Source organism: Hylobates moloch, unplaced genomic scaffold (assembly GCF_009828535.3).
Source record: "Hylobates moloch isolate HMO894 unplaced genomic scaffold, HMol_V3 SCAFFOLD_9, whole genome shotgun sequence".
Classification (NCBI taxonomy): Eukaryota; Metazoa; Chordata; class Mammalia; order Primates; family Hylobatidae; genus Hylobates; species Hylobates moloch.
In genome coordinates this window covers 82,141,095-82,163,135 of record NW_026652284.1, presented here as the reverse complement: position 1 = coordinate 82,163,135, position 22,041 = coordinate 82,141,095, and the positions used below count along the sequence as shown (strand labels likewise).

Sequence of the window (22,041 nt, the reverse complement as noted above, 5' to 3'; positions counted from 1 at the left end):
GACCCGGGCGGGTTGCCCTCATCTTGTACTTTTATGTTATGGAGATGGCTTCTTTCCTTAAACCTCATGAACCTTTGCTAGCTTCAAAGTTTTATTCTGCATTTTCTTTACCTCTCTCAGCCTTTATAGAATTGAAGAGAGTTAGGGACTGCCTTAAGAACAGACTTTTGCTTAAGGAAATGTTGTGGCTGATTTGATCTTCTCTCCAGGCTACTAAAACTTTCTACATATGAACATAAAGCTGTTTTGCTTTTTTTTTTTTTTAATCATTCATGTGTTCACTGTAGTAGCATTTTAAATTTCCTTCAAGATCTTTTTCTTTGCAGTATAGTTGGCTGTTTGGCACAAGAGGCTTAGTTTTCAGCCTATCTTGGCTTTCAACATGCTTTTCTCACTAAGTCTAATCATTTCTACATTTCTAGCTTTTAAGTTAAAGTGAGAGACATGCAACTCTTCCTTTCACTTGAACACTTAGAGGCCATTGTAGGATTATTAATTTAACATTGGTGTATCTCAGGGAATAGGGAAGCTCCAGGAGAGGGAGAGAGATGAGGGAAGGCCAATAAATGGAGCAGTCAGAACACACACATCTATCAATTAAGTTTTTCATCTTTTATGGGCATGGTTTGTGGTGCCCCAAAACAATTACAAAAGTAACGTCAAAGATTACTGATTACTGATTACTGATCACCATAACAGATGAAAAATGTTTAAAAACATTGCAAGAATTACCCAGATGTGACACAGAGACATGATTTGAGCTCATGCTGTTGGAAAAACAGCACTGCTAGCCTTGCTTGATGCAGGGTTGCCACAAACGTTCAGTTTGTAAAGATTACAGTATGTGTGAAGCACAGTAAAGCAAAGCACAATAAGAGGAAGTGTGCTGGCCGGGCGCGGTGGCTCACGCCTGTAATCCCAGCACTTTGGGAGGCTGAGGCGGGCAGATCACGAGGTCAGGAGATGGAGACCATCCTGGCTAACATGGTGAAACCCCGTCTCTACTAAAAATACAAAAAATTAGCCGGGCATGGTGGTGGGTGCCTGTAGTCCCAGCTACTTGGGAGGCTGAGGCAGGAGAATGGCGTGAACTCGGGAGGTGGAGCTTGCAGTGAGCCAAGATAGCGCCACTGCACTCCAGCCTGGGCAACAGAGTGAGATTCCGTCTCAAAAAAAAAAAAAAAAGAAGAAGTGTGCTTGTAAATCATACAGACGTGGCTTTAACTCATGGACGATTGAGAAATACATTGCTTAATTTCCATTCAGGGATTTTCTATTTGTCTTCCTAATACTGATTCCTAGCTGTAATCCACTGTTTGCAAAGAGTATTCTCTGTGATTTCAGTCATTTATAGTGTCAAGACCTTACTTGTGGCCCAGCATGTAGCCAATTTTGGTGAATACATTTAAAAAAAAAATGTGTATTTTGCAATTTTTGAGGTCACCATTTTTCAAATATTGACTAATATGTTAGGTCAAATAGGTTAATTTTGTAATTTAAATCTATATTTCTACTTTTTTCTGCTGGTTGTGTAAGTTACCGAGAAAGATGTTTTAAATTAAGACTATGATTGTGATTTTTAAAATTTATCTTGATGCTATTAAATGTGTACATATTTGGAAAGGTAAATTATGAAGTATTTATATCATTAGTAGTATTTCTTGCTTATATTTCTATAAAATACTATATCTATAAAGTACTCTTTCTTTTTTCTTTCTTTCTCTCTTTCTTTCTCCTCCTTCCTTCCTCTTTCCTTTCCCTTTCCCTTTTCCTTTTCCTTTTCCTTTTTCCTTTCCTTTCCTTTCCTTTCCTTTCCTTTCCTTTCCTTTCTTTCCTTCATCCTTTCCCTTTCCTTCCTTCTTTTCTTTCCTTCCTCTTCTCCCCTCCTTCCCCTCCCCTCTTCTCCCCTCCCCTCTTCTCCCCTCCCCTCTTCTCCCTTCCTCTCCCCTCTCTTCTCCCTTCCCCTCTTCCCTCCCCGCTTCTCCACTCCCCTCTTCTCCCTTCCTCTCCCCTCCCCTCCCCTCCTCTTCCCTCCCGTCCCCTTTTTTCCCCTCCTGTCTCTCCTCCCCTCCCCTCCCCACCTCTCGTCTCCTCCACAACCATAGATCACTGCTGCCTCAACTTCCTGGGTTCAAGTGATCCTCTTGTCTCAGCCTCTAGTAGCTATAAAGTATTATGTATTGATAGTAATATTGCTACACCAGCTTTGTCTTGGTAGAGTTCGTGTGATATATATGTATCTTTTTACTTTTAGCCTTTCTGTACTCTTGATTTCAAAGTGTGTCTCTTGTATACAGCAAAGAATTAGAATATATCTATTAATACAGTATGATGTTTATTTTCTTTTAATTGCAATATTTGGTCAGTTTATATATTATGGTAATTACTGATATGTTTGAGATTACATCTTTAATCTTACCATTTCTTTCTATTATCTTATTATTTATTGCTCTTTTTTCCTCCTCCTTTTGGGAATCAAGTAATTTTTAAAATTATTTTTTCTGCTCTATTGGCTTATTAGCAGTATGTTCTTTAGTTTTTTTTGTTTTTTTGTTTGTTTGTTTGTTTGTTTTAGTAGCTACTGCAAGGATTACATTGTACCTAATAAGGGACTATTTGTACTTATACAAGAATGCAAGAGTCTTAGGACACTTTAATTCTATTCATCTCTTTTACTTTTGTGCTAATATTCTATATTTGAAATCTACATTTATTTTACATCCCACACAACATTCTAATTTTATAACATTAGTATTTCTTTAGGTTTATCTATATATTTTCCCTTTCTACATGTCTGTGTTTCCATCTGGAATCATTTTTCTTATGCCTAAATGACTCTCGAGAAATTTGGTGTAATTCTGTGGGAATTAATTCTCTCAGTTTTTTACTGAAAATATGTTATCTCACCTTCATTTTAAAAATTCTAATTAAACTTTTATCTTGAAACAAATGTAGATTCACAAACAGTTGTAAGAATAATACAGCGAGAACCCATATGCCTTTTACCCATTTTCTTCCAAAGGTAATATCTTGCAACACTGCAGTACAGAATTACAATCAGGATATTGATATTGATACAGTCAAGATACAGAAAGTGTCCAGCACACAAGGGTCCTACTTGCTGCCCTTTACAGCCAGGGCACTTTCCTGACTTCCCTACCTGCTCCTTAACCCCTTGCGACCACTCATCTGTTTTTTATTTCGATAATTTTGTCATATCAAGAATGTTACGGAAGTGGATTCATACAGTGTATGAACTTTTGAGACTTGTTTTTCTGCTCTGTAAAATTCTCTGGATATTCATGCTGGCTTTTGTATGCATAAGTCGTTCATTCAATTTTAGTACTAAGTAGTATTCCATCGTATGGATATAGTACAGTTCATTTACTCATTCACCCACCTAAAGCCTCTGGGTGGTTCCCAGTTCTTGGCTGTCACAAAGCTAGCTGCTATAAGCAAGCAGGTTCAGGTTTTTATGTTAGCGTGTCTTCATTTCTCTGGAATGTCCAAGTGCAATTGCTGAGTTGCATGATAGTAACTTGTTATTTTTCAAAGCAACCGCTAAATTGTTTTTCATAGTAGCTTTATCAGTTTACATTCCTACCAGCAGTGAATGAATAAGTTTCTCTGCATCCTTGCTGGCATTTGGTAGTGTCACTATTTTTTATTTTAGCTATTCTGATCTCATTATGGTTTTAACTTGAATTTCCATAATGGTTAATGATGTTGGAAATTTTTTTTTGTACTTGTTTGTTCATCTGTGTATATTCTTTGATAAAATGTCTCTTCATGTCTTTTGTCTATTCTCTAGTTGGATTATGTGTTTTACTGTTGAGTTTTGAGAGTTCTTTATATGTCTTAGATATGAGTCCTTTGTCAGATATTTGATTTGCAAATATTTCCCCACCAGCCTGTAGCTTGTCTTTTCATCTTCTTAACAGGTCCTTGTCTATACTATCAATTACTTATTTTGTAGATTATGATTTTGGTGTTGTTCCAGTACCATATGTTGAAAAAAATATTCTTCTTCCATTGAATTGCCTTTGCAGATTTGTCAAAAATCCAATGGTCATATTTATGTGGTGAGCCATTGGGTTCTCCATTCTGTTCCATTGATGTACATGTCTGTCCCTATGCCAACATCCCACAGTCTTGATAATCGTAGCTATATAATATGTTCTGAAATCAGCTAGAGTGATGTCTTCCATTTTATTCCTTTTTTTCAAAATTATTTCAGCTATTTTAGTTCCTTTCTTTTTCAAAATAAATTTTAGAATAATTGTGTATATATCTGTAACAAATCTTGCTGAGATTTTGATTAGAATTGTGTTAATTCTGTAAATCAGTTACAGGTTAGTTGATATCTTTGCTATGGTGAATCTTTCAATCTATAAACATGGCATCTGTCTCCATTTACTTGAACCTTCTTTGATTTCTTTCATTGGCATTTTGTCGTTTTCAGAATACAAGTCCTGTACCTGTTTTGTTAGATTTATACTTATTTCATCTGGGTTTGAGCAATTGTAAATGGCACTGTATTTTAAAATTCAGTCTCTACATGTTTATTACTAGTGTAGAGAAATACAATTGATTTTCAGGTTTATCTTGTATCCTGTGATCTTTTCAAACTCATCTATTAGTTACAGAAAGTTTTGTTTGTTTTGCAGATTCCTTCGGGTTTCCTATATAGACAATCATTTCATCCACAAATGAAACAATTTCTTCCTTTCCAACCTGTATGCCTTTAAGTTCTTTTCCTCACCTTATTGAAATGGCTAGAACTTTTGGCATGTTGTTGAATCAGTGGTGAGAGTACACATCCTTACCTGGTTCCTAATCTTAAGGAGAAAATATTTACTCTCACTATTAAGTATGAAATTAGCCGTATACTTTTGGTAGATACTTTTTATCAAGATAAGGACATTCCTCTCACTCTCATTTTTCTGTGAGTTTTTATCATGAATGGTGTTGAATTTCTTCTAGGACTTTGAAGACATAAATATTAGATTTTTAAAAATAGTTCCATGGGTCTCAGAAGCTCTGTTTCTTATTCTATTTAATTTATTTTTTGCAGTCTGTAGTCTTCTTGGGAACAGAAGACACTCCTCTCTTTCTTTTTTTTTTTTTTTTTTTTTTTGAGATGGAGTCTCACTGTATCGCCCAGGCTGGAGTGCAGTGGCGTGATCTGGGCTCACTGCTACCTCCACCTCCCAGGTTCAAGCAATTCTCCTGCCTCAGCCTCTGGATTAGCTGGGACTACAGGTGCACGCCACCACGCTCAGCTAATTTTTGTATTTTTAGTAGAGACGGGGTTTCACCATGTTGGCCAGGATGGTCTCAATCTCTTGACCTCATGATCTGCCCGCTTCGGCCACCCAAAGTGCTAGATTACAGGCGTGAGCCACCACACTTGGCCTCCACATTCATTTTTAAAGAACATTTTCTCTGTATATATGATACAAAATTTGCACTTTCCTTTTGTCATTTCAAAGTTTATTATTCCATTATCTTCTGGATTTGACAGTTTCTGTTGAAAAGTCTTTCGTTGCTCCTTTAAAGTTAATGTGGTGTTTTTATCTTGCTGTTTTTAAGATTTTTGGCATTGTCTTTAGTTTTTAGCAGGTTGATCATGAGGTTTCTAGGTGTGATTTTCTTTGTAGTTATTTATCCTTTTGGGGGTATATAGAACTTTTTAAATCTGTTGTTTTGTGTTGCAAACCCCAAGCATTTGAGACAGGTCTCAGTTAATTTAGAAAGTTTATCTTGCCAAGGTTGAGGGCGCATGCCCATGACACAGCCTCAGGAAGTCCTGATGACATGTGCCCAAGGACATCAGGGCACAGCCTAGTTTTATACATTTTAGGGAGACATGAGACATCAATCAATATATGTAAGAAGTACATTGGTTCCATCCAGAAAGGTGGGGACAACTCGAAGTAGGGAGGGGCTTCCAGGTCACAGGTAGGAGAGAGACAAATGGTTGCATTCTTTTGAGTTTTTGATAAGCCTTTCCAAAGGAGGCAATCAGAAAATGCATCTATCTCAGTGAGCAGAGGGATGACTTTGAACAGAATGGGAGACAGGTTTGGCCTGAGCAGTCTCCAGCTTGAATTTTCCTTTTAGCTTTGTGATTTTGGGGGCCCAAGATATTTTCCTTTCATAGTGTCTTTTCGTTAGTTTTGAAAATTTCTTCATTCTCTTCAAATATTGCTTATTCTTTATGCTCCTTTTCTCTCATCTTTCAAATTCACATTAGCCTTTCATCATATCCCAATGTCTCTTACATTTTTCTGTATTTTCTATTCTTCTTATCATGCTTCAGTCTAGATATTGTCTGCTGATCTGTCTCTTTCATTAGTTTTCTCTTTTTGTGTATGTTCTCTGCTCTTAAACCCATCTATTGTACTTTTACTTTCCATTATATTTTTTAGTTATTTAATTTTAATATTTTCCTTTTTTATAAATGTCATTTTTGTGTGAAGATTCTCCAGTTTGCCATCTATTTCCTTGAACATGCAAATTAGAGTTATCTTAAAGTCCCTGTCTGATGATTCTACCTGTATTGCCTATTTTTTCCTCAGAGATTTTGGTCAGTTAGACCTATTTCCTGGCATGCTTAGTGATTTGGGATTGAATTGAAAATGGTGTATGAAAAATTTTAGAGGTTCTGGAAAATGTCATCTTCCTTTAAAGAGGGTTGATTTTTCTTGGAGGTAGTCAGAAAGGGGGCAAATTATCTTGATCCAATTAGGGAGTGTAATGATTCTAGGGTAGATCCTGGCTTTTGTGAGGCCTCGTCTATTTCCTGTTTTTCATTTCTTCTAGGACTTAGCCTTTCAGTTTTGAGATATGAAAACTTAGGTTTACCAGTTTCCAACTCCTTGGAGGATCTGAACTATAATTTTGGTCTCCCTGGCACTACAAAACTGCCAAACTCTGCGTTTCTGTTTTAGCCTCTTTGCTGCATTTTATGCTTCACTTCTTGTCCTCTTGTCTCATGCCATTTAGGAATTGGGAAATGCTTCAAGGGGAAAATAGTACAGATTGTTGGAATATTTTTTCTGTGATTCCATTTTTTTCTCTCTCTCTACATTCGTAGTCCCTCAAGTCTTGAATGCATTTAAATATTTGTACTCCAATTTTTCTCTCTTCAGCTTCTGAGAAGCTAAAAGCCCCTCACCACTTAAGAATCATCCAATAATTTAAGAAGAAAAGCAGTGGGAAATGCAGTGTCTATACCTCAGTGCTTCACTGAATGTTTGTGTCATCCCCAAATTCATATGTTGAAACCTTAACCCACAAAGTGATGGTATTAGGAGGTGGGCCCTTTTGGGAGGTTATTAGATCATAAGGGTAGTGCCCTCATAAATGGGATAAATTTCCTTATAAAAGAGGCCCTAAATAGCTGTCTTGGTCCTGTGTGCCTGTACTACCATGTGAAGACTCAGCTTGAAGGTGCCATCTAGGAAGCAGGATAGGCTCTCACCAGAGACCACATCTGTGGGAGCCTTGATCTTGGACTTCCCAGCCTCCAGAACTGTGAGACATACATTTCTGTTGTTTATAAGCTACCTAGTTAATGGTATTTTGTTATAGCAGTCCAAATGGAATAAGACACTCAATATATTTTCCTTTTATCTGAGACCCTGGCACTTAAAATTTTTGCTGCCTCTGCCACTCTTTGATGTCTTCCAGCCATTAAAAAATATATATATATCTCTAGCTATTGTTGTTATTTCAGTGAGAGTATTGGTTTGAACACATGCTACTTCATCATAGTGGGAAACAGAACTCACCCAAGCCTGTGCATTCTAAGTATTGCTTCAGCTAAGACTATAATAATTTAGGCATAGTTGTATTCAGGACATGTTCTCTAGTTTACTTTGCCCATTTTCCTTGATTCAAATTTTTCTGACTAGATTCTTTTCTTGCCATAGAACTCCTTAGGCCAAAGATAGATTAAGATCTTTAGAGTTCCAAGATGAAGAAAAGATAAGTTGGCCTTCTCCCTTTCACAAAAAATTTTAAAATAAAAACAACCCTACAGTGTAAAATAAACATGAGAAATCAATTTTTTCTAAAAACATATCAAATGTAAATTATTTCCAAACTTTTACAGAGCTAAGCTTCTTGAGTATAAATCCTGGCTCTGCTATGTAGTAGGTAGGCAAATTACTTCATCTCTCTCTTCAGTTTCTTCAGTTGTGAAATATGGAATAATGCCTGCCTCATAGGATTATTATAGTAAATGATTTAATAAATGTATAGTACTTAGAAAAATGTTCCACATGTAGTAAGCACTCAATGTCAGTTAATGTAAAAGATTTTCCATCATCAACAGCAAGAACCATTAAATATGTCCACATATAACTTACATGTACTCATAATAAATATTTATTTATTTATGTATGAGTAGGGTTAAGTTTGATTTACTTGGAGCCATCCAGTTTTAGAAAAGTTTATGATAACTCAACGTTTTTATTCTTTCTTTTTTCTTCTTTGCCTTTTTTTGAGGTTGGGGGTTAGAGAGAGGCTCTCTCTTCCCTGTTAGTAGGAAGAAAAAGGAACCATTTCTTTCTACTCTTCAACACTTATTTCCCGATATTTGAGTCATTCAACATGGGTTGAGGATTCACTGTGTTCTGGGCTGTGTGCTAACTGTAGTGTTGTACAGATGAATAAGATTTCATCCTTTCCCTGAAGATCTTTGTAGGCTTATCAGAGTCAGACAGATAAAGAAGAAATGACATACACACTTGAGCCATCTACCCTGTGGCAAGGTGTCAGAATTTTATAATATATTAATTTTATTATCCTCCAAACAACCTTAAGATGTAGGCATTGCAGATCAGAGGACTTAAGTAACTTACTCAAGGTCCAACCATAAAAAAGATGAAATTTGAACCCAGTAGCTCTAAACAGTAGGTCCAGGCCTGCCCACTAACGTTAAGACAGAGGAGACAGCAACATCCCTATGTGCAAACATGGAAAAAAGACTGGTTAGAATTGCATGACCCAAACCACCTGTTAGTTCAGGTGTGTGAGCCCAGGTCAGACTGCTTATTTAGTGGCATTTACCAGTTATTTCTGGCAAAGTGGTCAAACTAATAATAGGCAGCCTTGACATTCTTACAAAGAGTGAAAAATAAGATGCAGAACTATTTTTGAATGGATATTTTTAAATTTGGTGAATCATTTTCACCTTAAAAAATGACTTGTCAATTAGAAAATAAAATGGCACATAGTCTCTTTAGTGTAGCGGGCTGTGATTGGAGAAAGCTCTCATGTGTATTTCCTATGATACTTTCAACTACATTTGGGTTAATTAACCAAATTGGTAGAAATCTGAGCTCCAAAGAGATCACCATCATGCCTTCAACCTCACAGAAGACTGGTAGCTTCCTTCACTCTTAGAGGAAACCCTAAACCTAGGTAGTTTGCAAAGGAAAATGAGTAGGTAGGCAAATTACTTCATCTCTCTCTTCAGTTTCTGGTTGAAGCATGTTGTAGAAAAAAGAGCCATATGCACCCACTTTTCATTTTGAAGGTCAGTTCACTGAATTTTTGTTTGTTTGTTTTTTTTTGAGATGGAGTCTCACTCTGTCGCCCAGGCTGGAGTGCAGTGGCATGATCTTGGCTCACTGCAACCTCCACCTCCCGGGCTCAAGCAATCCTCCTGCCTCAGCCTCCTGAGTAGCTGGGACTACAGGCATATGCCACCATGCCTGGCTAATTTTTTGTATTTTTAGTAGAGACGGGGTTTCACTGTGTTAGCCAGGATGGTCTTGATCTCCTGACCTTGTGATCCACCGGCCTCGGCCTCCCAAGGTGCTGGTATTACAGGCGTGAGCCACCATGCCCAGCCAGTTCACTGAATATTTTAATAGTTCACTGAATATTTTAATACTGCCCAAGGCAGCATAAAGTATACTTAGTCTTAAAAATGCTAGACCAGTCAAAATAAAAGTGTTGGTTTTTTGCTAATTTTCAAATTAATCCATTTAAAGTCCTGAATTTTAGGCATTTTTTTTTTTTTTTTAGAACTGAGAACTTCTTATTTCAGAAGACATCACCTATTAGCAGAATGTGGCACTGCAGCTTTTCTCTCTTAAATGCTAAAGCTGCATAGAGAGGAGGAAGAGTTGATTAGGCAGCCATAGATTAGAGCCAGAGAGATGGTAAATTAAGCAGCTCAAAGAATGTGGGTCCCGGGAAAGCTAGAAGGATATGTTTCTCTGCCTCTTCCCATTCCCTCATTAGTGTGATGTGTATTTCTGAACATAAAAGCAGAACAATAATTGGAACAAATTGTTAGTTTATGAATTGTGGCTGTTGGTGAAATCTGCCCCTAGTGAGGCTTTAGGTAGACATTGGACTCCATTGTCCTTGTTAAAACAGGTAAATTCCCAGCTGTCATTAATCTGAAATTAAAGGAGGAAAGTTCTTTATAGTTTGATTTCAGTTTTGCAGTGCTACAGCTGATCGCATCAGGAAAATAACTTTTTAAATAAAAATCTATCTTTTCTCCCAATTGGGGCTGGGACAGAAATAAAGGAAGTGAAAAGGAGGATGGAATAGGACAATTCTATGACCAAGCGATTTGAACATTAGTCTTATTATTAAAGAAGCAATTTCTGATTCTACTAAAGAAATTTCATTCTTTTACGATGACACAAATGTAATCTGCCTGGCTGGCTTAGGTTCCATTTATATTTTGTAGCACCCCAGAGCTACTCTTTTTTATTTATTTATTTATTTTAAGAAACAGAATAGAAGTCATTAAAAGCCTAGCATGTAAAGGTCCTTAGGGTTTTGAGGGCACTCTCTTCTCCCCTGCCTTTTAACTCCTTGTCCTTTGTTTGGGCATACATTTTCTGAATGTCTTTTTCAGAGTACCTTCTTGTGAGTTTCACTGATTTTGTTTAATTGGCTTCCCATTAATTAAGGAGAATTAACTGGGAAATAGGCACGTGTGCAGTTAAAAGTAAGCTAGGGTGGTCCTAAAGGAAATAAAGCTGATATTAGAAAACATGTGAGATAACCCTTTTATTCTATGGCTCTGGGCTTTCATTACACTTTGTGTCTGTGGAACACTGGCCCTGTTTACTCAATGTTGAGTCCCAGCAAAGGGGTGTGGATGAGAGGACTCAAGAGGGGAGGATTTGGCACCCATATGGCCCCAAAGCAAAGTTTTCAGCTTACTCACATGGTTACTTTAAAGTAACACTGTTTTGAAACTCCTTCTGTCATCATTTTTGCCTAGACATTTTACAGTACAGGAATCCTGAATTTATGTTATCTGATGTCTACATCCTACTTGGTATCAGGATCATTAGACTGTCTTATCTGTCTCTGAGCCGTAAGCCACTGGTATGAACCCAAGCCACTGTTTTTTATTTTTCTTTCCATCACAAGCGTGATCTCAGTATATCCATGTAGATTCTGATATGGTTTTTAAAATACATTTTCTTCCAACCCCTCCCCCTGAGCTTCTGTTTTTATATATTTGCTTGCAAATAAGTTTAATTGGCTAAGAAAACTACTCCATAATTTTTCAGTTTCTTTCCTTTTGTTATAGAGAAAGAGAGAGAGAGAGACATGCTTCATGCTGGTGATAGTGAAACAAATGAGAACTTCAGGGTGGCATGTATTTTCCTGCGAGTAACTGTAGAGAAAAGACACCAAAGCCTTAAAGAGGAAAGTTGTAGGCATGCTGGAGTCACAACTTCGGGGGTTGAGGTTGTCAGGGAGCTGTCCGTGATGGTTCTATGGTGTGTGTGTACACACATACTCTCTCTTACACACACACACACCACAGTGACAGATGACCTATTGAAATAATTTCAGAGCCGGTCTGTGGTTGCTACGACAACCAATGATCTCTTGGCTTTCATCTGGCCATGTGACAGGGACTTTGACGTCAGCTAGAGGCAGAGTCTGTGGCTGAGTCCACACAGTCAAAGGCTTGTGAGAATCTGGTGGATGCTGGACCTTGCTGCTGCTGCTACTGCTGTTTCCAGGGGCTGCAGAGCATGGACTGTTAAATCTTGCACTTCTTCTAAGTGAGGTAATTAGTTTGCTTTATATACAATAGTTAGATGTTTTTATAGCTCATTGTGGTTTTCCTCTCTCTCTTACCTCCTACAAGTTTGTATTCATGAGCAATTATTGTTGTACCAAGGGGAAAATGTGAAGCAGCTTCTAGTTGTGAATTTCAGGCAGGTTCTCTGGAATTTGGTTAAATTTGGATTAATGGTCTGTGAAGTAGGTTAAAATATAATTGTCTTGCTTGCTCAACACTTGCTAACATAACATTATTTAGACATACGGATTTTGCAGCTTGAGCCAAATATTCTCTCTTGAATTCCAGGAATCCTCCCTTCAGTATTGTTTTGGGTTTAAAAACTCCAGCATAGCCTTGCAATGTGTTTCTAACTTTTCTTTTTACAATTGCTACTCAATTCTGAATCAGCCTAAGATAGTTTGGAATTTGGTTTCTATCTTGTTTGCAGCATTCATATTTAGCAACAATAGGAACCACGGGAAATAACATTATAACTGAAACAAAAGTTGGGATTTTGCTTGTAAGTAAGACCTTTGGTATTCTGAAAGTACCAGGAAAAATTGTCAACAGTTTCCTGTTTAGAGAGAAATAATCGGGAATATGCCAAGGAAGTTGGTGTGGAACCTTTTACATGTGTGAATGCAATTGCTTTTTGGTTGTTAGAGCAAAGTGCATATTTCCAGTATCCTCCCCTGAAAATTCAGCTGTGAAGAGAATGGCATGAGATGGTCTTTACTAAGGAGTCATGTAGCTGTTGTTATTTTTAAAAATCGTAATAATTACCTAAAGAAGAAAACAATAGCCCTAAAATGAAATGTATCATTGACACAAGTTCTACTTTAACTCAAACACAGATAGAAGTAGTCACTCACAATTTGCGCTGGATCTTAAATGAATAATTTGATAACTGTGATTAATAAGAATTTTTATCTCTTTATTCCTATAATACTATTTACTACAAATTGTTTTCTCTGTATTGTAGTTCCTTTCATTCCCAAGTTTAGTAATTTCAGATTTTCTTTCATGACATACAGGTTGAATCGTTTTGGAGCTTGTAATTTAAATAATACCTGTAGTACTGAAGTTAGCCAAAGTCTAGATTTATAACCAGGTGTCTAAATCTTACAAGTTTAACAGAGAAAGGGGCAAATTTTAGAGCACTACATGTAATACAGCTAGTATTTTAATTAGTAGAAAAAACTGGTTTAACTGTATATATGAATACTATATATTCACAGTGTGTGAATTATACCGTAATTTAGTGCAAGAATATATTGTTTTAATTTTTATGTTCTTTATTAGTTTCAGAATTCTAATAGCATTTATTTTACTCTTGGAGGTGAAAATTTTGAACAGTATTTAGCTACAGTAATAAGTGAATAACTGTGGGCATATCAATAATTTCTCAATAGCTTTCAATGAGTGAATATTCATTTAACTTGCTGGCATTTGACATGTGTGTTTTTGGTTAGGGTCTCCATGGAGGATTTTCCAAAAGTGTAATGTGCTTTCATTCCAGGCACATCTACTGAGACATAATCTTATCATTTAATTGATCTCAAAATTATAATAACCCAGAGGCCATATTCTTAACACCCCTAGAAAAATGATAATTTATATGTAACATTTCAGCTGAGCATGGATAAGACCAGTAGCACTGTCATTTAACAGCACTGTCTTTGATGAGGTACACTTTGACATTTACTTCTTTTACTCAGAATGTGGAATTATCATTATAGTTTTTCCAGGTAGCAGAGATTTTCTTGGTGATCTCTCTATGATATTTTAAATTAAAGTCTTACAATAATTGTATTCAATGCCCTTTCAAAATAGACTGCATTTCAGCGGTATGAAACATAAGAGAATAATTCAGTGTGATGGCAAAATCTCGATGAAGTTTATCACTAAAAGAAAACAACCTATGCTGTGAAAGCAGAGATGCTCTAGAATCTACAGGTCTTTTCCTATGGGAAAATAAGGGAAAAAAAGACTCTCATCAGAATCATTTATTTACAGCATTGAGACTATGTTGATTTCAAGGTCATGTTTGTTGCAGCTTCAAAAGATGCTGGCAAGGAACGAGTTACTCTAGAAACCTGGCTGTTGCATTATTAAATATTTTGTGTATAGTTTTGGGCATTCTTAACCCTTTTGGTGCTGTGGACCTCTTTGGCAGCCTGGTGAAGCCTGTGTACGTTTCTCAGAATTATGTTTTTACATGCATAAAATAAAGTATGCAGGGTTACAAATCAAACCACTTTCATTCATTGAAAAACGTTAACTAAATTTTACAAAATTGTGATACATGCTTTGTTAGTAACACATTATTAAATAATACAAACTAACAGCAGTTGTAATAACTACCATAATTTTGAAGTAGTGGTGAGCATAAAAGATATTTCAGGATATCTACAACAACTGTAAAATGAGGTGAAAATATCTGTGATTTCTCTTGGCAACAATATCACAGGTGCTGTGGCTTGTGGCCTACATTTTAATTGAAGGAAATACTAAATTTCAGTTTGAGGTTGGTGAAACTAAAGATGTAATATTTTTCCCAACCAAGTTCCCCAGGCCCTCTTGAATTTTATCCACCCCTGAGTCAATTGATATGTATGTTAGTGATGCCAAAAAGTGATAGAACTGTTCTGGGCAAAACCCATCACCCCATTTCCACATTCAGTTCCACCGCATCAGATTTTATTCTTCGAGTGTGTGAATTTTGCAATGTTCTCTAAATTCTGCATGAAAAGGAATAATATGTTCATATAGCTACCACACTGTAACTTTCTTTTCTTTTCCTCCTTCAGATCCATTAACAACAGTCTTATGTTCCCTGGATTGGGAAACCCTTACCTGGTTAGACAGGGGTTAAGAGGAAACCCATAGTGTTAGTACAAGTTATGCGAGTTAAAACCAAGGGCCACAGAAGGTACTTCATGTGCTCATAACATTTGAAGCAAGCATTAAAGAATGTATGTGGCTTTCCAGCTTAATGTAAAGCACATACATGTGTGAATTGATCAATTGTCATGTTAATTCCAGATACTCAAGAGAGAGCCCTAAAGGTTTATCTGACAGAGGTCTCTAGGATGAGGCATGTTTGAAATTAAGCCAGAAGTGGAGACACTTCCCAAGTATCTGAATGTGGAACCTTATTTGGCTTATTGGATATTTAAGACCAATACAGGGGGTATTAATTGTATTGTTTAGTGTGACTTATGTAAGTGTCTCATTCTACATGTTTCTTTAAATGTGCAGAAAATAGTGCCTGATCTTCCTCTCCAAACCAACAGCGTAACTTTGCAGTTTGGTCAGCTGCCGTCACAGCCCTATATTCAGAACGTCCAAAGTCATCCTTTCTATGACATCAGCACCCACTGTCTCCGCGTAAGAGAATGGGAGCTATGACATTTTGCACAAGCTGTTGTTTAAACTCAATCCAAATCCCTCGCATTTGAAATGGAAGCTTAGCAATTTGTCTTCGTGTGTCCTCAAAGGAATTACGAAAGAGATGTTCTCAAACGTTTCTTATTCTTTGGATTAGAAAAGAACACTTGCCTTGGGAGCTTTGAGTCTCTGTAGCAACTTGATAAAGGAACTTGGAAAAAGTTTAAAATCTCTAACTCCAGGCTGTACTGTTTGCTCCTCAATGCCAGGTGTTTGAAACTTTTCAAAAAGGAATGTGCCATTATTTTTCATAAAATCCACGTTTGTTTAACTGGTGCTTCATGATGGAAATCTAACTAGAAATAGCATTCCAAAATGTAATATTTTTTATTGTGTTCAGAAGTGATACCATAAAAGTTATTGTTCACTAAGATTTTGATATAAAAATTATATGATAAATATTGAAATTCACTGGAGCCAAACTAAAAACAGTCTGCCCTTTTTATCTCAGTAGTGAACTTTAGGGGGTTTTTTGCATGTATTTTCATAAGTGCCTTTAAATAAAGACACGGCATCCCTTTAAAATTTAGTTTACATTAATGTAAACCAGAATATTTTCAGGTCACAATGCAGTTTTATATTTGATTTGTAGGAAATAAATCTCTAGCCTGAAAGACATTCCAGCTGTTGCCTGTCTTCATGGGAGGATTGTTCACATTTTCTGAATCTCTCCCAGTGACTGCAGGAAGACCAAAGGCCGCACATTGCTTTTATGCAAGGATGAATTTTTTTAAAAGATGATTTCGGATTTTGTTTGCTTTAATGAATTTAAGCCCTATCTATTAGAGGTAAATGTCAAGAAAACTGTTGTGTTCTTTGGCTATCTGCTCTGCTGACTCCCACAGACTTTGATATGATTCATATAACTCAAACCATGATCAGTTTTGTGACGACCATATTTACAATATCATTGGAGATCAGAAATAGCGTCTCACAAAAGTTTCCCCATCCTATACCTTCCCACATCTTCTCATGGGTCATGTGCAGCACAGTCACTTAATTGGCAAACATTTATTAACTGACTACTGCATTCACAGTATTATAGTAGGCATGTGAGGTCCTCCCCTGATGGGATCCTCAAGTGAGATATGCCGCTGGCATAGAGAACCCAAGTGTCTTTATGGACCCTGGCTTTTGTTTGCTTGAGCTTTTATTCGAACATTCAGTCTTTCATGCATTCAGCAAATTTTGAGCACATACTATGTGTCAGGCATTGAGCTAGACCCCAGGGTTGCTATAAGGTACAAGACAGGGCAGGTCCCTTCCATCATGGAACATGCAGTCTAACTATGTAGAGAACTTGCCCAGAGACCTATATGTACTGTTAACTGGGGTTCTCTTTCCCACAGCCACACTGGCCACTGCAGTCCAAAAGAGAATTCTAAAAGGAAACAGTACCAAACAGAACATCAAAACAAAAGAGGCAAACAACCTGGGAACCATTAGGTTTTACACCAGAGTGAAACCCCAGAAGAGACATTCTGCAGCTGGTGAACAGCCGGCCTCATTTGTGAGCAATCTGTTCCCAGCAGTGTCAGGGATTCCAGGTCGGTATGCTCAGTCCTATTCCCAGGTGGCCAGAGGCTATTTGTCCTCTAGTTCAGAAGACAAATGAGACTGGTAGGGACCGACCTAAAGAATATTTTCTTTTATGCAAATACCCCGTTTCATGCAAATAATGAAAACCATTGTATTTTATGAAAAGAGTCTTTAAATTAGTGATTTTCCAAAAATATCTCTCCCGTCTTCCCTGTACTAACCCAGTCAGGACAGGGTCACTGCTGTAATAAATAGCTGCCAATCTTAATGGCATAATCCAACACTGTTCATTTTTCACTCACCCAGAAATCAGGATTAGGAGAAGGGCTCTGCTCCACACAGTCCTCCAGGGACTCAGGCTCCTTCTATCTAGTTAAACTGATCAGGGGCCTGTTTCTACCACTTGCTAGTGATACTCTGAGCAAGTTACCTAAGTCACAGTTTTCTTATGTGAATAATATTAGGGCATCCCCCTTGAATTTTTGAGTCAATTTACTTGGCATAGAAACTGACAGGTATTAGGTACTCAGTAATGTGAACTGTTGTTATTAATCTTCTACTTCTGGTAGTGCTGCCACCACCATCCCCCAAGGAGGCAGGAAGAATCCGTCAGAATTGGAAGAGTATTATAATAATAGCTAACACTTAGGAAGCTAGATAGTCTTCAAAGTTCTTTTCAAAATAACTATTTTTTAACAACATTCCAGTTTTATAAATGAGGAAATTGAGGCACAGAGAGCTTAAACAAATGGCTGAGTGTCACACAAGTATATAATAGAGCTCTAGGCATTTGGCTTCAGAGTCCTGGCTCTTTATTCACTATACTATATTGCCTTTCAACCTGGAATATACAGCAGAGCCTCAAATACCGTCATTTCATTCAACATCGTTTTGTTGTAATATTAATGAGAAAAAAGAATTGGTTTTGTTGTCAGTGATGTTGTGAGGACTTACTGTTATATATTGTATTTTCCCCAGAATTAATGTTATATGTTGTGGCAGATTGTATTCAAAAATAGCCTTACAATTGAATCCATTACCACATTAAAAAAAATTTTTTTTTAGAGATAGGTTCTCACTCTGTTGCCCAGGCTGAAGTACAGTGGTGTAATCATAGTTCACTGTAACCTCAAACCTGGGCTCAAGCAGTCATCCCACCTCAGCTGCTTGAGTAGCCAGGACTATAGGCGTATGCCACCATGCCCAGCTAATTTTATGTTTTTATTTTTATAGACATGGGGTCTCGCTATGTTGCCCAGGCTGGTCTTGAACTCCTGTCCTCAAGAGATCCTCCCACCTTGGCTTCCCAAAGGGCTGAGATTACAGGCGTGAGCCACTGCATTACCATATGTTCTTCTAGAATCTTGCTCCTCTCCATCAGGAGGTGAAGTCTATTGCCCCTCCCTTTGAACCTAAATGGGCTTATGATTGGTCCAACTGATAAGAGTACAGTGGAAATAATGCTAGGTGACTTCCAAGGATAGACCATAAAAATAATACAATTTTTTTCTCTCTTGCTATTCTTTTTCTTCTTGACATTTTCCCTTAGAATCCTGTCACCATATTGTAGGAAACCCAGACCACATAGAGAGGCCAAGAGTAGGTATTTCAGCCAACATCTCTTGCTAAAGTCTCAGCAGACATCCAGCATCAACTGGCAGGCATGTGAGTGAGCAAGCTGTCAGATGACTCCAGGCCCGGTCATCAGGTCTTCCTTCCCCCTCCTGATGCCAGGGAATCATAGATGCACTATCCCTGCTGGGCTCTGCCCCAAGTTGCAGTTTCATGGACAAAATAAAAGTTGATACTGTTTTAAGTTCATAAGATTTGGGGTGTGTGGGGGGGTAATTTCTTAGGCATTCAGAGTAACTGGAACATTTGGGTAATTAGAAATGAGTGAAATGCCTGTGTAGAGGGCTAAACTTCAGGCACGTATGGATTATTAAATAGACTTTTGCGATTTGGCCTAACCTAACCTAATTCCTGGAGGAAAATATATTTCTGTTACTAACCAAATTACAAATGAGCTTTCGGAAGTTTGGAACAACGTCCTACATGTTAATGCTGTTGCTGGTTCTAGGAAAAGATTTGGGCTACACTGAGGCCAGACTGCATGCCTTAGCAAGATCTTGCTCATTGGCCCCCACTGACTGGGATCCTCCCTGCAGGAGAGTACAGTGTGGTTGGCAGTACTCGTATCATCTGTCCTAGACCATTGCTCAGTCCTCCTTGTCCACTTTGTCTCCCTCTCCCATACCTACTCTGTCTAAATTGCTGCCTACTTTTCTATTGTTGGAACCTGCTGTCTCTTTGACACTCTTTTGGCCCATTTCCTATGCTTCTAGGGCAATTTTTCTGCTCTACTGGTTTGTAGTAAAGCTAGGGTATTCTCCTTAGCCAGGTAAAATTTAGCTAATTCAACAAAATCTTATGCGTCTTAACAAAGTTGCCAAAATGGCAGCTGTCCCATTGGCCTGTGGCTCCATGTGTTGGTCCAATCTAGCATTTGAAATCCTCAGAAATGTGGTCCTTGTGTCCTTACTCAAAGAGGCATTCCTTTCCCTTCTGCTGTAGAGAAATCAATGCCCCAACTCTCTTCTCACTTACTTAAACTTCACCCCATCCTAATAGTCTACTCCTCTTCCCTTAAGAAGACTTTCATTCATTTATTCATTCAGCATTTGTTAACTCTGTACAGTGAGCCCTAGAGTTAAGCGCCTATGAAAATATTCCTTTCATGTCCAAGGACTGCTAAGGTTTCTCCAGTTGTTCCTCATTTGCTTACCATAGACATAGGGCAGATATGGTGCAATCACCCAGACTTTTCAATAACCAGGATATATCCCAGCTCATCCAAGATATTTCAGCTAAGTAGGATACTGCACGAGTAATATAGGACCAGCCAGTCTTTGAAAAGGTGACAGTCTAGTTAGGAAGGCTGGATGGCATCTGCATTTGAGGGCCAGAGCTACGTCTTCCACCCTGGCTACAACCTCCCACAGTGCCCACCATCATGCTGAGCATACAGTGCCTCCTCTTTACATCTCTGTTAGGTGATTAGTGAACAGATTAACCCCAGAGGATATATGGCATTGAGATGACTTTGGAGAGGAATTGAGCTTTGAGTTGGGCCTAAAGGATAGAGAGCGTCTGGCATGAGGAGCAAAAGTGAAAGGATAATCCTTCATCGAGAAGCATAATGAGAACATCCTAGTGACAGAAATAGGACACCTCCCCACCTGGAGTCAAGAACATGGTTGGGAAAAGGAAAAAATATATAATCTATATGGTGGGTCCTTGGAGGATCTAGGGTTTATCCACTGAAGTTGGATTCGATCTGATAGACACTAGGAAGCGGGGGAAAGCCAGAGCAGGGAAGTGATGTACATGTTAAGTGGGGTGAGAATATTTTAGTGACTCTGTTTCTTTACACAGCACATTTGAATCCCTGAATATGTGTTAAGTTAGAGGTTCCCTTTTTGTCCATTTTTCTCATAGAAAAGTTTTAACTTCTTAAATTTTAAGAAATGTGAATTATCTTTTGCCCTCCGTATGGTGTGAGTAGCCATTTTAACTTTAACTGGGTTATATCCGTAGGCAGAGCTGTGTAACTTCATAGTTTTAAACATATAACCTATTACTCATCAAAGTCATACTCATATAAGTTCCAAACCAAATGAACAAGTCAAGCCTTTAAAACATTTTCTATAAAACTGTACTGTAATGAGTATACAATGAAAATTGATATATATATTGTATAAATATATATGATATATAAAATATATTTTTTATATATATATACTGAAACCCCTGGGACACTGCACCATTATTCTGAAAAATCTTTGAATCATGTCACCAATGAAAAATTAGATTGTGCTCAGTGAAATTTTAGTTGTAAGTTGTGAGTGCATTGCATTACATTACATCTGAAATCTTTGAATAATCAACATATGTGTCTGGCAACTATCAGAATGTTCTTAACCAGAGCATGCCATCTTTAAGAAAAATATTATAAATTATACATGCAAAAATGTATATATAACATATATGTACAATACAAAGAATAATAGAAAACAAATCCCTGGGTAGCCAACAAAAACACCATCTGTTAATCATTCTAGTGAAGAGTAATGCATTGATATTGATGATAATGTCACTCTAGCAGCACACAGATTAGTACTGTCCCTAAGGTCCAACACCAGAAGAAATTGAATCAGCGATATATTTTTTAACTATTTGATCACATAAAGATTTTAAACCAGTTGAGTCATTTATTTCAGTCTCTGATGGTGAATGAAAGGTATGTTTTCCACTTACAAAACATCACTTGCTATTGCTGCTGGCAATTGTGAAGGTTTGGAAATTGGTTTTTGTGTCTAGGGGCCTTTGCCCCAAGGCCATTGCCCATGTTGTGCTTCTTGTCACCTCCCGGCTATTCAGGAGGGAATGGTCAGGGAACCCTTGGTGAGCCCTGAGCTCTTGGTACAAGATCTCTATACTTAAGTTATTTAAAATGGATATTAATAGAAGACTAACATAAGACTGTCTGAGTATATTACTAAGACTAGAAAGTCTCCCAGGTTGAATGGGACAACGTGGTACAAACCTTGGTACAAGCCCAACTGCCAGGGGTAGTTAAAGCAAACCATTCTCTCTCTCAGGGTATATATATATATATATATATGTATATTCAGAATATATTTCACAAAATAGAAGCTATTTAACCATTAAAGATGCAATCTTTGGTCCAAATTCCACTTTGTAAAAGAAATTGTCATTAGATCTGTTTGTGCCCACCTTGAAAAATGTTGATCAACTTCCAATTTTTAAAGGCCAATCTGTTACTATTTAGAAATAGAACTCTCTTTCTCCTCAGACTGTCAAAACAGCCTATGGATTATAGCCAAAGACTATACTGTTAATGAACCAAGAGTTCATTAACTGTTCCATCAGCATCCCCCTCAGGAGGGGTATTTTGTTAGAGTCAC

The 22,041-nt window shown here is 37.5% G+C and overlaps 1 protein-coding gene across 8 annotated transcripts in view; it reads left to right on the top strand.

Annotated features, from left to right (window-relative positions):
- The window catches only part of NCALD (neurocalcin delta), a 447,618-nt gene that overhangs the window by 327,910 nt on the left and 97,667 nt on the right, over positions 1-22,041 (top strand). For 2 of the 8 annotated variants that reach the window (XM_058444298.1, XM_058444302.1), the window contains exon 1: positions 11,963-12,067. The exons of 5 other annotated variants lie outside the window; for them this stretch is intronic. The gene's annotated coding sequence lies outside the window, so the exon portion shown is untranslated. Of the gene's footprint in view, positions 1-11,959; positions 12,068-22,041 lie in introns of those variants that run through there. One more of the 8 variants, XM_032760150.2, reaches the window with a different exon arrangement.